The sequence below is a fragment of the Pogona vitticeps genome, chromosome 5, assembly GCF_051106095.1.
Source record: "Pogona vitticeps strain Pit_001003342236 chromosome 5, PviZW2.1, whole genome shotgun sequence".
Taxonomy (NCBI): domain Eukaryota; kingdom Metazoa; phylum Chordata; class Lepidosauria; order Squamata; family Agamidae; genus Pogona; species Pogona vitticeps.
This window is the reverse complement of record NC_135787.1, coordinates 5,260,715-5,274,076: the sequence shown is the minus strand read 5'-3', so window position 1 is coordinate 5,274,076 and position 13,362 is coordinate 5,260,715. Positions and strand designations below refer to the sequence as shown.

Genomic DNA, 13,362 nt, shown 5'->3' with positions numbered 1-13,362 from the left:
ATAAACGAACTGGCATGGACCGCCGAACTGGCAGTTCGTGCCCATCTCTGTTCTTGGAGAGTTACACCAGAAGCAGAACAAAATGTTTAATCCCTCTAGGAAAAGCCTTTAGGACGTTTGCAGTCTCCTGCTGCCCTACATCTGAGGTGGCAAATGTTGACTGCCCATGAAATTTCTGCAAGCGCATGGCTCAGAAAAAGGGGACACTCTGGGCAGTAGCATTAGTGCCACGAGAATGTCTCTTTCTTCTCCAACGTGACAGCCTTGGTTAGGCTCATTCCACCAACCACAAATGAAAAGGGGACAAGAGGTTTATTTATTTCATTAATTTCTCTGATTGTTTGCCACCTTTCTCCCCCTGGGAGATCCAAGGAGGCTCACAAAAATTAACACTGTACAAAGATAATATGTTAAAACAAAAAAAAGGAGATGCAACCTCTACAAAGGTATATCAAAACACAATTAAACACCAGAGGAAAACCAAGACTCTCCAGACGTTGCTAGAAGCATGACGTCTTTTGAACTTCGATTGTGCTGATTTCTTTTGGCAAATTAGATGAGGGCTGTGACGGGAAATTCCCCCATGCCAGCCAGCGATGGTGTTCTGGACGTGATGGTGGTAGGGGCACCCCTAGGCTTAAGGGCAGGCTGCTCTGCCCATTGGCCAGCCATGATTCTAGGGATCCCAGCGATCAACTCTAGTGTCTCCATCTCGTTTACGGCTGTTTTCTTTGCTACTATCCATGGCGATCAGCCTGCCTCAGCCTGGTTCCTGCCAAGTGTTTAAGATCATAAATCTCATCACCATTAGGAACTGTATCCATGGGAGGTCTGGGAACAATGGGAGCTACAATCCAATACATCCAGAGGCCATCAAGCGAGAAAAGGCAATGACTTGGGCATTAAAAAGAAGCTGCCTTTTTAAAAAGGTCCATTTGTGTGTGGAGGGACCCTCACAAACAGGGTGTACTTTGGAAAGTCTTAAGATCATGTAAGATCCAGAGGGGAAAAGACAAAAACATGGGGCACCTTAAAGACCTGCTATTATATTTTAATGGGAACTTTCATGGATCATGTCCGCTTCTTCAGACATACACCTAAAGCAAGGGGGAAAGTTGACATAAAGTGTGTTACTCTGAATGTATTTTACTTTTGCTGTTTTTGTTATTGTTTCCTCCCAAGATTTCCTCCTGTAGGCTTTTAGGACTGTGATCCAAAAAAGTAACATTTCCAAGTAATCCTCAGGTGTACCAAGCAATTGCCTCTTTGTGGTACGTGCATATCTCTGTATTCTGAGTGTTTGACTTGTTATAGGTTTTCTCCCTGCTTCAGTCAAGCGGAGCCATCCACGTGCATTGATGCTTAGCGCCTGATTTGGTTTGCAATACCTTTGAGCCTAGACTGCATGGACTCCACCGTTGTCCAGAAAGGGCCAGATGCTTCCTGCTCTGGTTGTTGTAGGTTTTTCTGGCTGTTTGGCCATGTTCTGAAAAAATTTTCTTCCTAACGTTTTGCCAGTCTCTGTGGCTGGCATCTTCAGAGGACAGGAGTTAGAACTCTGTCTGAAACAAGCTGGGCATGAAATCCTATTTCAAAAGACAGAAGTACTGGATAACACCAGCAATTATTATGTTAAACACAGGGAAGCCACTGAAATCCACAAACATTAGCAAAGCTTCAACAAAAAAGAAGAAAGTCTAAAACTCAACAAAGCCTGGCTCTCAGCACTGAAAAATACAGCTTGCAACAAACTCTACCCAGCCACAAAGACTGGGGATCACTGCACACAAAAGACTAGCTAACGACACCCATCAATCACAGTGACAGACCATCTCCCCCCTAATCACAACAATGTGCCCATTAAAAAAATACACGCTGATCACCATAATCACCCAATCTCCTGAAAAGGACAAAAAACTGATCCCACAGCTACAAATACTCAACTCTCTCACGAAACTGCATCAGAGCACAGAGTTCTGACTCTTGTCCTCTGAAGATGCCAGCCACAGAGACTGGCGAAACGTTAGGAAGAGAAACCTCCAGAACATGACCAGACAGCCCTACAACAATCATCGGATCCCGGTCATGAAATCCTTCAAGAATACATTGTTTCAGGTATCTTTAATGTGATTTTCAAGTGCTCTACCCTGCCATGAGATGTGCTGGTATAGGGTGGGTTAGAAATATTTTCAAAATAGATGTAATAATCATGAGCCGTCAGTTCAGACTTACAGCACCCCTTTCAGGGTTTTCCAGGTAGAGAATACTCATCAGTGGTTTACCATTCCTTTTTTTCTGGGGGCGCCCTGGGACTGTGCAGGTTTCCCAAGGCAGGCAGGCAGGCTCTTCTTCCTGGATAGGGAATTGAACCCACAAGCTCTGGCTCTGCCAGAGACTTAAATCACTGAGCTCTCCAGTCAGCAAATCAGAAATATTCCCACCAGGCATGGAACTGGGACAACTTCTCACCCCCTCCTCCTCTGTTTGTCCTTAGTTTTTAATGTGTTTCTAGTCTATGAATCACTGTGTTTGACCCGAAGAACCCTGGATTCTTTTGCTGGGCGTAGCACAAGAACGCCAGCTAAAGTTGGTAATACTGTAGTAGCCATTGTTTCCCACACTGTAGTTAAGCGATTTGCCCCTAGCAGTCCCAGAGCTGGCAGGTATGGAGTTCAACTCCACGCTTTGAGGCAAGACTGTCCACTCGCCTGCCTGTTTATCTAACTCTGCTTCCAGAATTCCAAGCAAGACCATGTGAAGACTCTCCAGAGCAAATATATTGGGAGGATTTGCTTCAGGAGACCAGAAGCTGCTTTTGAGCCGAAAGTAATGACATGGAAAGAAAATTTCCTTTGGATTTTAGAGTGTGGGGAGGGTGCCAGAATCAAAGCTCAGAAATGACACATAATGCAATATTCCACCAAATAGCTACTTGATCCAGTAAGGTGAATCAGTAGTGTCAGGGAGCTAGGAGTTACAGGAAGAATGACATCATCTCTATCAGGCTTTTCTGATCATCTTGTGTTTAGCTGCACTCCTCGGACTAGCTGGAAGTGAAACAGATTTTCCCAGGAACAGTATAGTGTTGCAAAAATTATCCTTGTCATGCTAATGATCTGTGAGGGCTCTTAAGTCTTGACCGTGCAATTTAGAGCTATTAGCTTTACAAAAGACCTGCTCCCCCTTGTTATGGTCCCACCAAGCAACGAGCAAATTTATAAAAGATCAAGTAAATCTATAATGGTTGTTGTGGGTTTTCTGGGCTCTTTGGCTCATGGGCCGAAAACCCACAACAACCATTAGATCCTGGCCGTGAAAGCCTTTGCAAATACATTAAATCTATAATAATCATCCTTTAAAAACTGCAGAGCTGGAAGGGACGCCAAGGGACCCCTGACTCCAGCCCCTGCCAAGGAGGCACCGTGGGGGATTCGAACTCTCAACCCCATGCCTAAACCCTCGAGCTCCCTGGGGTGAGAAGGGTCCTAAGGATCTCCCTTTGCCCAGCCTTGGGAAAGCCCATGGCCCAGGGCGCATGCGCCGTAGGAGAAAAAAAGAAGCCGTGCCTCAGCGTTGCCCGACGGCGGCGGCGGGCTGGAGGAGGCGGGGCGGCACGACAGAGAAGGGGGCGGAGTGCTCCACATCCGGGTACCGTCCCCCCCGCCGCCGCTGAGGGTCTGGGCGCTCGCCTGGCATTGAGCGCTGTTTCTGGCTGTGAAGCGGCTGCCCGCGTTCGGAGCTCCCGAGACCCTTCCGCCGTGCAGAGGCAGCAGCATCTTCTCTGGGTGAGTAATGAGTCCGCGTCTGGGGGGGGGGAAGGAAGAGGAAGGAATCCCCGTCCTCGTTTTTTTTTCCTCCTGGAGGGGCTGGTGTTTTTTTTTTTTTAATTTTATTTATTGGAAGAGGCTGCATTATTTCCATGCCTAAAGGGATCAAGGGCTTATTGCCAGTCTCTTGTGCCAGAATGGGTGAAGGTGATCTCCATCCCCCCCCCTTTTGCAAAGTATGGGGGGGGTTGACTTTTAATAAACCAATTAATTTTTTTTTAAATCATTCTTTGGTCAGTGGGCTTGCACAGAGGCAGAGCCTTCCCTCAATATGACTTGCAACAAAGAGAGGCATCTCGTACCTGTCTTGATTTCTCTTTCCCCCCCATTGCAGCCCCCAAGGTTTTTTTGTTTTGGGTGGGGGGTTGAATTCATGGGGGGGGGGAAGACCTAGAAGGGGTGGGTGGATAGCCTTCGCCTGCCCCCCCCCAAAAAACCCTTCCCAGGGAAGGCTCATCTGGCTGGGGTGACTTTGGTAGCAAACAATGAATGAACACTCTGTGTGTGTGTGTTTTTTTTTTGTGGGGGGGAACATCTGAAATATTAAATAGCAAAATCAAACAATGTGGATGGGGGGGTTCAGATTAAGATGCCTTGAGAAGCGTCCTTCGGTGCTGCTGGGGGGGGTTGTCTGTTTTGCAGGTTTCCAGTTCAGCTTATTGGGGGGGGGAGCTTTGTGACCCAAGTGTGGTATTTTATTTGGAAGGGGGGGCAGTATAAGGGGATGGGGGGAAGATGGGGGGGTATTTTCTTCCAGGATGTTGTGGTGCTTCTGAGAAACCTCCGTAGCCCTGGGTTGGGGTGAGGGGGGAGACTTCTCGCTTGTGGGACTGGGGAGTCGTGGCTGGAACAGCCTGAGTTAGTTTTTTGGGGGGGTTATCTGTGTAAATGGGGGGGAAGAGGGGATCATTCCTCATTTTTCCTTAACCTGTCTTGGGTTTTATTGGGGGGGGGGGTTTCGTGCAACCTCTGACTCAATAAGGCAAAGGTAGAGGTAGGAAGTTTGGGGGGGATAGCTTTTGGTTGGGTGGGCTCTAGGTTTCTTGGGGGGGGAGCCCCATGGCAATATCCCTCCTGTGGGGATGTGTAGATTTGGGAAGGGGAGTGGGTCACTCTCTGTAGGAAATGAAGAAATGCTTTCTTATGGGGGGCGCAAGAGGGCATTCCTATTCCCTAGAGGGTTTCCTGAGTGCGTGGGGCCGCCCGCCGTGGGTCTGGCGTGGGGAGTCGCCCTGGCAGAGGAGCCCGGGAAGGCGTGGAGGAGGTTTGTGTTTGGAAACAATGAGGCGTCCCTTCCTTTCAATGCCACGACATCTGAATTGCCTGCCTGGCTTTAATGGGCGTCTCCAAGGAACTGGTTCTCTGCCCTCCCATTTTTTGGGGGGTGGTGATGTTGTGCCACAAAAGCAGCCTCTCCAAATTGCCATCCCAGGGTCTGAATCAGCTGTTGCTCCTTTATTAGGCTGGCATTGCTCAGGGCGCTATGCTCGCTCTGTATGCAAGTTTGCATCGGAAAAGGCATGGGGCATCGTCCTTGAGTGGCAGCATGCATTTTCCCCCCTTTGGGGCTCGGAAGGCATGAGCATCGTGAAGCATAAAGCTGGATTCTTAATTTGTCGCCATGCGCCCTTTCCCAAAGTGTCCTGTTCCTTTCCCAACGGGCTGGCCATACCAGACTTTAGAAAGTTGGACAGGAAAGGACCCGTGGCTTCGCTTTGTGGACTGGCGTGAACGAGATCAGACAAAATGAACCAAGGGGGTCTCTTTTGAAGGCACAACTTTTTTAACTTTTCCCATTGCCTTTGATCCTCGGCAGTGAGTGAGCAAAATGCTCCGTTTGTGCAAAGTCCATGGTGCTGAGGAAGAGTGTGGGATAATTTGGCTGATTCTTTTTTTAAAAAAAAAAAAGCAAAAGAAAACCACACACAGCAAATAGTTAAGCAAATAGCAGAGAGAATGGAAACTTCTTCCGAGGTATTTCTGGACCCGTCCTGCAAAGCAGCTGGTTTTGTTAATGCCTGTTACCATTACAGTCTCATGCGGTTTAGCTAGCTCGCTCCTCGATGCCGGCCCCTCAGAGGAGGCGCCAAACTCTTTGCATCTGCACTCTGTGTGTGTGTGTTGTGTGTGTATGTAAGAAGAACCTTTGGCAACAGAATGCAGCAGCATATTGCGCTGATTGGCTTCTCTTCCTCCCTCCCTTTTTTTTTTCATCTGTTCGTTCTTGATCCTGCATGTAACGTGCTTAGCAACACGCAAAGCTGGCTCGATGCAGCTCCTCTTTTTTCCCCCGACGCCTTTAAAATGTTTGGGGCTGTTTGATCTTCAGACCCCTTCCTCTTTTCACAAAGGCTGCTCCCGTGCCTTGTGTTTCCAACATCGTCTTCTTTGTATTACAGAAAAATAATAGTAACATAACTAACATAAAATGTTTGTACATACACAGTACAACTAGAATTCCCCACCTGTGTTTCCAACTTCTGAACCTGTTTTCCCCGCAAGAAGAGGTGCTAATAGATATTAGCACCTCTTCTGGCCAGATAGCTCAGTGGTTTAGCTACGGAGTCAAAGGCTGTGATTTCAATTCTCCACTCTGCCTCCTGGGGAAGAGCCAGCCCGTATGGCCTTGGGCGAGCTGCAGATTCCCCAGGTGACCACAGAAGAAGGGAATGGGAAGCCACTTCTGAGTATTCTCTACTTGTAAAATCCTGAAAAAAAGGTCTCCGTAAGTCAGAATTTACTTGTTGGCACATGATTATAATTGAGCTGGTTGGATCGCTCAGTGGATTAGGTCTCTGCCTGTGAGATCGAGGTGCGGAGTTCAATTCACTCCTGTGTATCCTGTGAGTTAGAGCCAGCCTGGGTGGCCTTGGGCAAGCTGCATGGTCCCACAGCGCCCTTAGTGGAAAGGAAGGGAAAACCACTTTTGAGTACCTAGAAAAACCTGAAAAGGGTCCCGGTAAGTCAGACTTGAGTTGATGGTACATGACTTACAGACGGCTCGACTTACAGAATTTTCGAGTTACAGACTTCTCTGGTCGCAAAATTTAGATTTGACTTGCAGCCGGAGAATCGACCTACAGACCAGGAAAAAAAATGGAACAAAAACGGAACAAAAACGGCCGGTTACGGGATTAATTGGTTTTCAATGCATTGTAGGTCAATGGAGACTCGACTTACAGACTTTTCGACTTGCAGCCACCGTTCCAATACAGATTAATTTCGTAAGTAGAGGGTCCACTGTAATATATAGGGGTCTACAACCTCTCCAGCTAGAGCAGTATAGAGTTGCAAATTTCTTTCTTTTCTCCTTGTTTGTACGTTTCTCTTTCTGCACACAGCTGTGTTAATTCGAGACTAGTTATTTAGGTACAATTAAACATTAATGCATAGTAGGTGTAGTAGATGTGTAGCCATTTTAACAGACTAGAGTTAATTTTCAAACATCTGCCACTTACGAGCAGCTGTATTTGTTTTTCATAATGATCAAGGTGAATTTCTAGGCATTTTAGACTTGCAAAACTTCTGGACAGCATTTGAAACAGTTCCATTTTCGGACTAGAGTTATGCAGATCCCAAGCCAGCCTTGCATGGCCATGCTCATTGGTGGGTCCATTGAAGCATAGACCAAAAAAGTAACTTTTCCAAACCCTGAAGGCGACTCAATGACAAACTAGTATGTTTTTTGCTTGGAGCATAATTCTGATTCCCGGTCAGTGTGACAAAATATTAGAACATGACATATATGTGTGAATAGAAACTGATCTCGCCCTTTCCTTCATGCCAAAGTTTGAAAAGAGTATTCTTTCAGATCAGGTGGGTGCAGTTGGACCTCCCCCTTCTCCCTTTTTATGCGCCCTTGTTGTGCTCTATCTTTTGTCTTGCTGTGATGTGCTCGGGATTTCTGTTCTCCATTTTTGACCTACTATAACGGGAAGGATTGTAGGAAATCAGTTAGGAAAATTCTGTTTGCAGGCCCTCCTGCCTCAGTGGAAGGAGGGAGAAAAGCTGGCCTTCCCTTCCCTCTTCGGTGATGGCCGTTGAATGCCTTGTGTTTCACGCTAGCTTTTGTAGCAACTCACAGGGACAGAAGGTTGTGTATTAAAGCTGTTCCTGAGCTGAATGATATTGGGTTGTGGGGTTAAATTCGCATATTAAAAAAGTTAAAAACTGCTTTCTGCACATAGAGCGGTTATCGGAGCCGAAGAGTTTACCGGTTGCGTTGTCTCTGGCATTAACTGACCCTATGCAGGGAGGGAAAGGTGCAGGAAAACATTAAGGACTAGAGAAAGTCCCTTCAGGATCAAACCCCAAGGCATGTCCCATCTAGAATTCTGTTTGCCCTGCAAACCAGCCAGTTGTCAGTGGGGAGCCTCCATGCAGGACAGGAATGTCGAAATATCCTCTTGCACATGCTTCCCAGCGGCTGATGTAGAAAGGCATGCAGACTCTAGTAATAATAACTATGCATTACTGGTCGGTTCTGATGTAAAGTCAACTTCCTTGAGTTTCGTAGGTATTAGGGGTTCATAAATGGTTCGCCAAGCCCTCCTGATGGCACGCTCGAGGGCCATGTAGTTTGCCCGAGGTTATGCAGAGGTAGCAGGGCACAGAGCCCCGTCAGCCACATACCTTTCAGGTATTCTTGACCGGTGGCTCTCTTAAGCGCTCCAGAGAGTATTGGAACTTCTAGCTCCGGGCTCCTCAGTCAGGGACTCCAACCCACAAAGAGCTGTCCCAGCGCTTTCTCCCTCTGGTTCTGGAGGGAATGTAGAAACCCATCATGACTCATATCAGCTGATGGCCCGTCCTCTTAAGAATTTTCTCCAGTCGCCTTTTAAAGCTGATAAAGAGATATAATTTCCCCTGTCTGTAGTCTGAAGAGGGATCAGACCTTTGATTGTTTGAGATGTGCATCTGGTTCAGAATGGATCCAGGTTGAGCCCCTTAGATGCACAGAGTGATGATATAATTCATGCGCATCATGTCCTCCTGGCCAGCTCTTCTGCGCCTGGCAAAGATTTTGGCTGCAGCCATGTACGGGGGAGAGGAGAGGGCTTCTGCCATCTGCTCGGCATGTGCGTACACTTTGTTTTGCTTATAGGGAGTCGCAGAGGGTGAGGTTCCTATGGATCCTAGTTTTCCTGGATGTACTTACCTGGCCATGGTGCTGAGGCACTGCTGATGCCTTCAGGCAATAACTGGACCTTCCCGGCCACCTCTCTTAAGAAGTGCAAGGAGATATAAGATGGGACATGTAGCAAGGAAGGTCCCGTTTTCAGGAATTCAGCAGGTCTCCGTCTGCCAGATCCTGGAACACAACATTGCTCTTATTGTGACATACAAAGCCCAGGGGCCTGTGAGGAGGGGGGAGTAACTCCAGACCACTTTGAAGAGCTTCAACACATCTGTATTCTGGACCATATGGTTGCTTCCTAATTCAGACTTAATGGGAGCAATACCACAATTCGTTCTTTTTCTGATATGTTGCATACATTATTATAAGCCCCTTTCCCTGAAGTAGCATTCCTTGATTCCACTGTCCACTTGCATCATTGGTTGCGGTATTCAAGATGAACTAACAGTTCGAAACTTCCTTGCGCAATTGAAGCAGAAGTTATAAAACATGATCGGGGACCTTGGGATATAGCAGATGTTTGGTGTCTTAACTTCTTTTTCTGCTCATGAAAATGCGTGCTTGTTCTTTTGAGATACATAAAGTGTATCTTGATTCCCAGTGTGGTGGAGTGGATAGAGTGACAAACTGGGGCTCTAGAGAACAGGGTTCAAATCCTTGCTCAGCCATGGAAGGTCACTGGGGGAGTCTAGCTGGTAGAACTACTTAAGCATCTCACTTATCTTGAAAGACCTCTTAGGGCCGTTTATAAGTCGGTTCTGGCTTGATGGCACAGAACAACAAAGTGTATCTTAAGTGTTCTGATACCCATTCAATTCTTTACAGACCGCACCACCACCACCTCGTAGATTGTGACTTTAAACCCATTAACGAGGAGTTTCCACTGAAGTCGGTCAGAGCTGCTCCTGACTGAATGTGTTGAGGAAAGGGCATAGAGTTCAGCAAGAGAAGATGTCACGTGCATTCAAAAGTTCCAGACTTGGTTCTGAGCATTTCCAGCGGAGTTGGGATAAAACTCTAATGGGACATCCCGAAGTTCTACTATCCGTGAGTTTGGCCCATAGCGAGCAGGATGAATCAGTGGGGCACCTACAAGTGGGACTGGGAAGTTGGACTAAGAAGAGGATTCCACCCGTTATCAGGCATTTTTTGGCCTTAATATGGGTTGTGGTGTAATTTAGAGATGGTCCTGTATGTTGCTTCTTTCTAGTGTCAGGGCAGAAATTGCACACGTGCTGCCTTAGGTAAGTTTGACCCCTTTCCCCCTCTTTCATAGTCATTTGTTGTTGTTTAGTCATTAAGTCGTGTCCGACTCTTCGTGACCCCATGGAACAGAGCACGCCAGGCCCTCCTGTCTTCCACTGCCTCCCGGAGTTGTGTCAGGTTCATGTTGGTTGCTTCGCAGACACTGTCCAGCCATCTCATCCTCGGTCGTCCCCTTCTCCTCTTGCCCTCACACTTTCCCAACATCAGGACTCTTTTCTTCTCATGAGATGGCCAAAGTATTGGAGCCTCAGCTTCAGGATCTGTCCTTGCAGTGAGCACTCAGGGTTGATTTCCTTCAGAATGGATAGGTTTGTTCTCCTTGCAGTCCAGGGGACTCTCAAGAGCCTCCTCCAGCACCACAATTCAAAGGCATCAATTCTTCGGCGGTCAGCTTTCTTTATGGTCCAGCTCTCACTTCCATGCATCACTACAGGAAAAACCATAGCTTTGACTATGCAGACCTTTGTCGGCAAGGTGAGGTCTCTGCTTTTTAAGATGCTGTCTAGGTTTGTCATCGCTTTCCTCCCAAGAAGCAGGCGTCTTTTAATTTCGTGGCTGCTGTCACCATCTGCGGTGATCATGGAGCCCAGGAAAGTAAAATCTGTCACTGCCTCCATATCTTTCCCTTCTATTTGCATAGACTATTTCATAGTCATACTCTCCCTGATTTCCCACCTCGACACAAATTGAAGGGCCCCAATTGCCCCTCCCAGTCCTAGAGGGCATTTTGAGCCCAACACAATCACCCCCAAAATTTGAATATTTTGGTTGCTGTAGGATTTCTGGGAGGCTACCTGTTATCCACCCCTTTTTATGCAACATGTCACTTCTGGGGAAGAGGCTGCAAAGCATCTCTGTAGTGGTTAATGGGATGAACATCTGAGAGTGGAGTTAGACCTGTACATCTTGAAAAGGAAGCGGTGTATTGATGCATAGAGTGACTCTGCTCTTCTTACAGTTGCAGGAATTGCATGGCGCTCATATCCTGTTGGGAGTATATTAACACAAACATGGCATAAAATCCACACCAACTAACCCTTGTCTTATCTTTACTGTTTATTTACCAAAGATACTACACCAGGTACTGCTGATACCTGCAGCGTTATATGGCCTAGCATGCATTAACCCTTTCCCTCCAGTGGCTTAGCCATTTATGAACCAGGGGGGTCCGTGGGAAGGACAGGAGGAAGAGCAGGCGATCAAGGGGAGCGTGGGATCACGCAGCTGGTAGTGCTTGGAGCACTCTATGGATTTCCATTTTAGCAAATTGAGTTTAGCTGTTTGAATTAGCCATTGAATTTGAAGGCCAGATGGTCCTTTGGCAAACAAAATTAAAAAGTCAGAGTTAATCCCCTGGAGGACATGGCATAAGGTTTGCCCTCAAAGAATATCCTTTCTGAAATTCCTGTAATTTAATTTCTCTTAAGTAGAGCCTATATTTATTTAGGCGTCTTATAGCTTGCCTTTCAAATGGGTGGCACCTTTCAAGTGTCTTAAAAGAGGTTGTAATAATGCACACACTCAGATACCAGTAATCCTTGGTCCCTTGATAGAGTTAATGTACGGTTTCCTTCCAGCTTTGCATCCCCATAGGGTAGGTATTCCTAGAAAACATGACCTTAAAACTTGACCTGTAACTTTTGAATGCAACCATTCACCATCAACTTCAGTTCATGGGATGTCATGGAAAGTTTATTCTAGCTGCAAAACAAGGGTGGAAAAGAGGCAGTGTACAGGCCATGGGTCATGGCTGTGTTCCCTGTGACCTCCTGTGAGCCCCCAACTCATTAAAATCTTTTTAAAACCTTGCTTTGGCCAAAAAAACACCCTACTCCAGTTCCTGTAGGCCTCTTGGATTTCTACTAGGATAGCTCAATGGTTTAGGTATCTGCAGCGCTAGAGGCTGGGAGTTCGGTTCCCCACTGGGCCTCCTCTGAGTAGAGCCAGCCTGGGTAGCTTTGGGCAAGCGGCACAGTCTCACAGCGCCCCTAGTGGAAGGGAAGGGGAAACCACTTCTGTGTATTCCCTACCTGAACAATCCTGAGAAGGGTTGCCATAGTTCAGAGTTGTCTTGATGGCACATAATTATTTGATTATAGACATATTAGGTTTTTTTTTTGTTAGTGGGGGTATGTGCTTTTGTGTTTTGGACTTCAGTTCCCAGAATTCATCAAGAAATGTTGCCGAGAAACCTAAATCGGTACTCCTGGAAGTTGTCCCCCAACCTGGGAGAAGGGCGTTTGAGTAATTTTACCTGCATCATTTTGATCCCCTGGCCTTTCTGTTTGCTGTTGCTTCCTCTTACTGATTTAGTATTATTTTGAAAGAAAGCTGTGGCAGTGGTTTCTGAGAATTGTAGTTCTTTGGGACGCGCTCTTTATAGGGCCTAATGGGCCGTGAGACTGTGAAGCACTGTGACAGCTTTCCTTTTTTCGATTCTGGGAATCTTTAGTTCTTCTATGATTCTGTGACTTCCAAAAGTATGAAAGAGTGCACGCCATTTTTAAAATAATTTTTTAAATTATTTTTTACACTCGCTGGGAACTTTGGAACAGCCATCCTCCAGAAAGCCCAATTTTTTTTAAAAAAAGGCAGAGTTATCAAACTGAGCATTTGCTATTTTCTTTTGTTGCCCAAAGTAGCTGGAAAAAAATAGGTATTTTTGGGGGGTGGAGTGGTTTGCAGCCTGGAGTGGTGCAAAATTTTGCCCCAAAGCTCTCGGGGAACAAGGAGCAAGTTGACTTTGAGGGAAATGTATGGCACCCGGAGAAAGAAGAACAGCTGCTGTATAGTCAAGTAATAAAGGCGCCGATGGCTGTAGAATTAAATAGGAGGAGAGCCAAGGTGTAGCTAGAGTGTTAGACAAGGGCGTAGGAAACCTGTATTCAAATCCCCATTCAAACCTGATGTTTACTGGGCAATTTGAGCCGGTCACCCCTTCCACAAACAGGACCACAACACCCTTCACCTTATGTTCCCAGTGTACTATTTCTGGTGCTGAAGGCAATATATACTAAGCCATCCTTATTGCTAACCCTTGATGGATAATATAGTCAAATCAGGGGCCTATGGACTGAAGAGCCAAGGATCTACAGAGGGTGAACTAAACTTGCCTATTCTTGTTAATAATAA

At 46.5% G+C, this 13,362-nt stretch overlaps 1 protein-coding gene across 1 annotated transcript in view; it reads left to right on the top strand.

Annotated features, from left to right (window-relative positions):
* Positions 1-3,634: 3,634 nt before the first annotated feature.
* RNF24 (ring finger protein 24) overlaps positions 3,635-13,362 on the top strand; it is a 69,550-nt gene continuing 59,822 nt past the window's right edge. The window contains exon 1 of the mRNA XM_073002110.2: positions 3,635-3,785. The gene's annotated coding sequence lies outside the window, so the exon portion shown is untranslated. The remainder of the gene's footprint in view (positions 3,786-13,362) is intronic.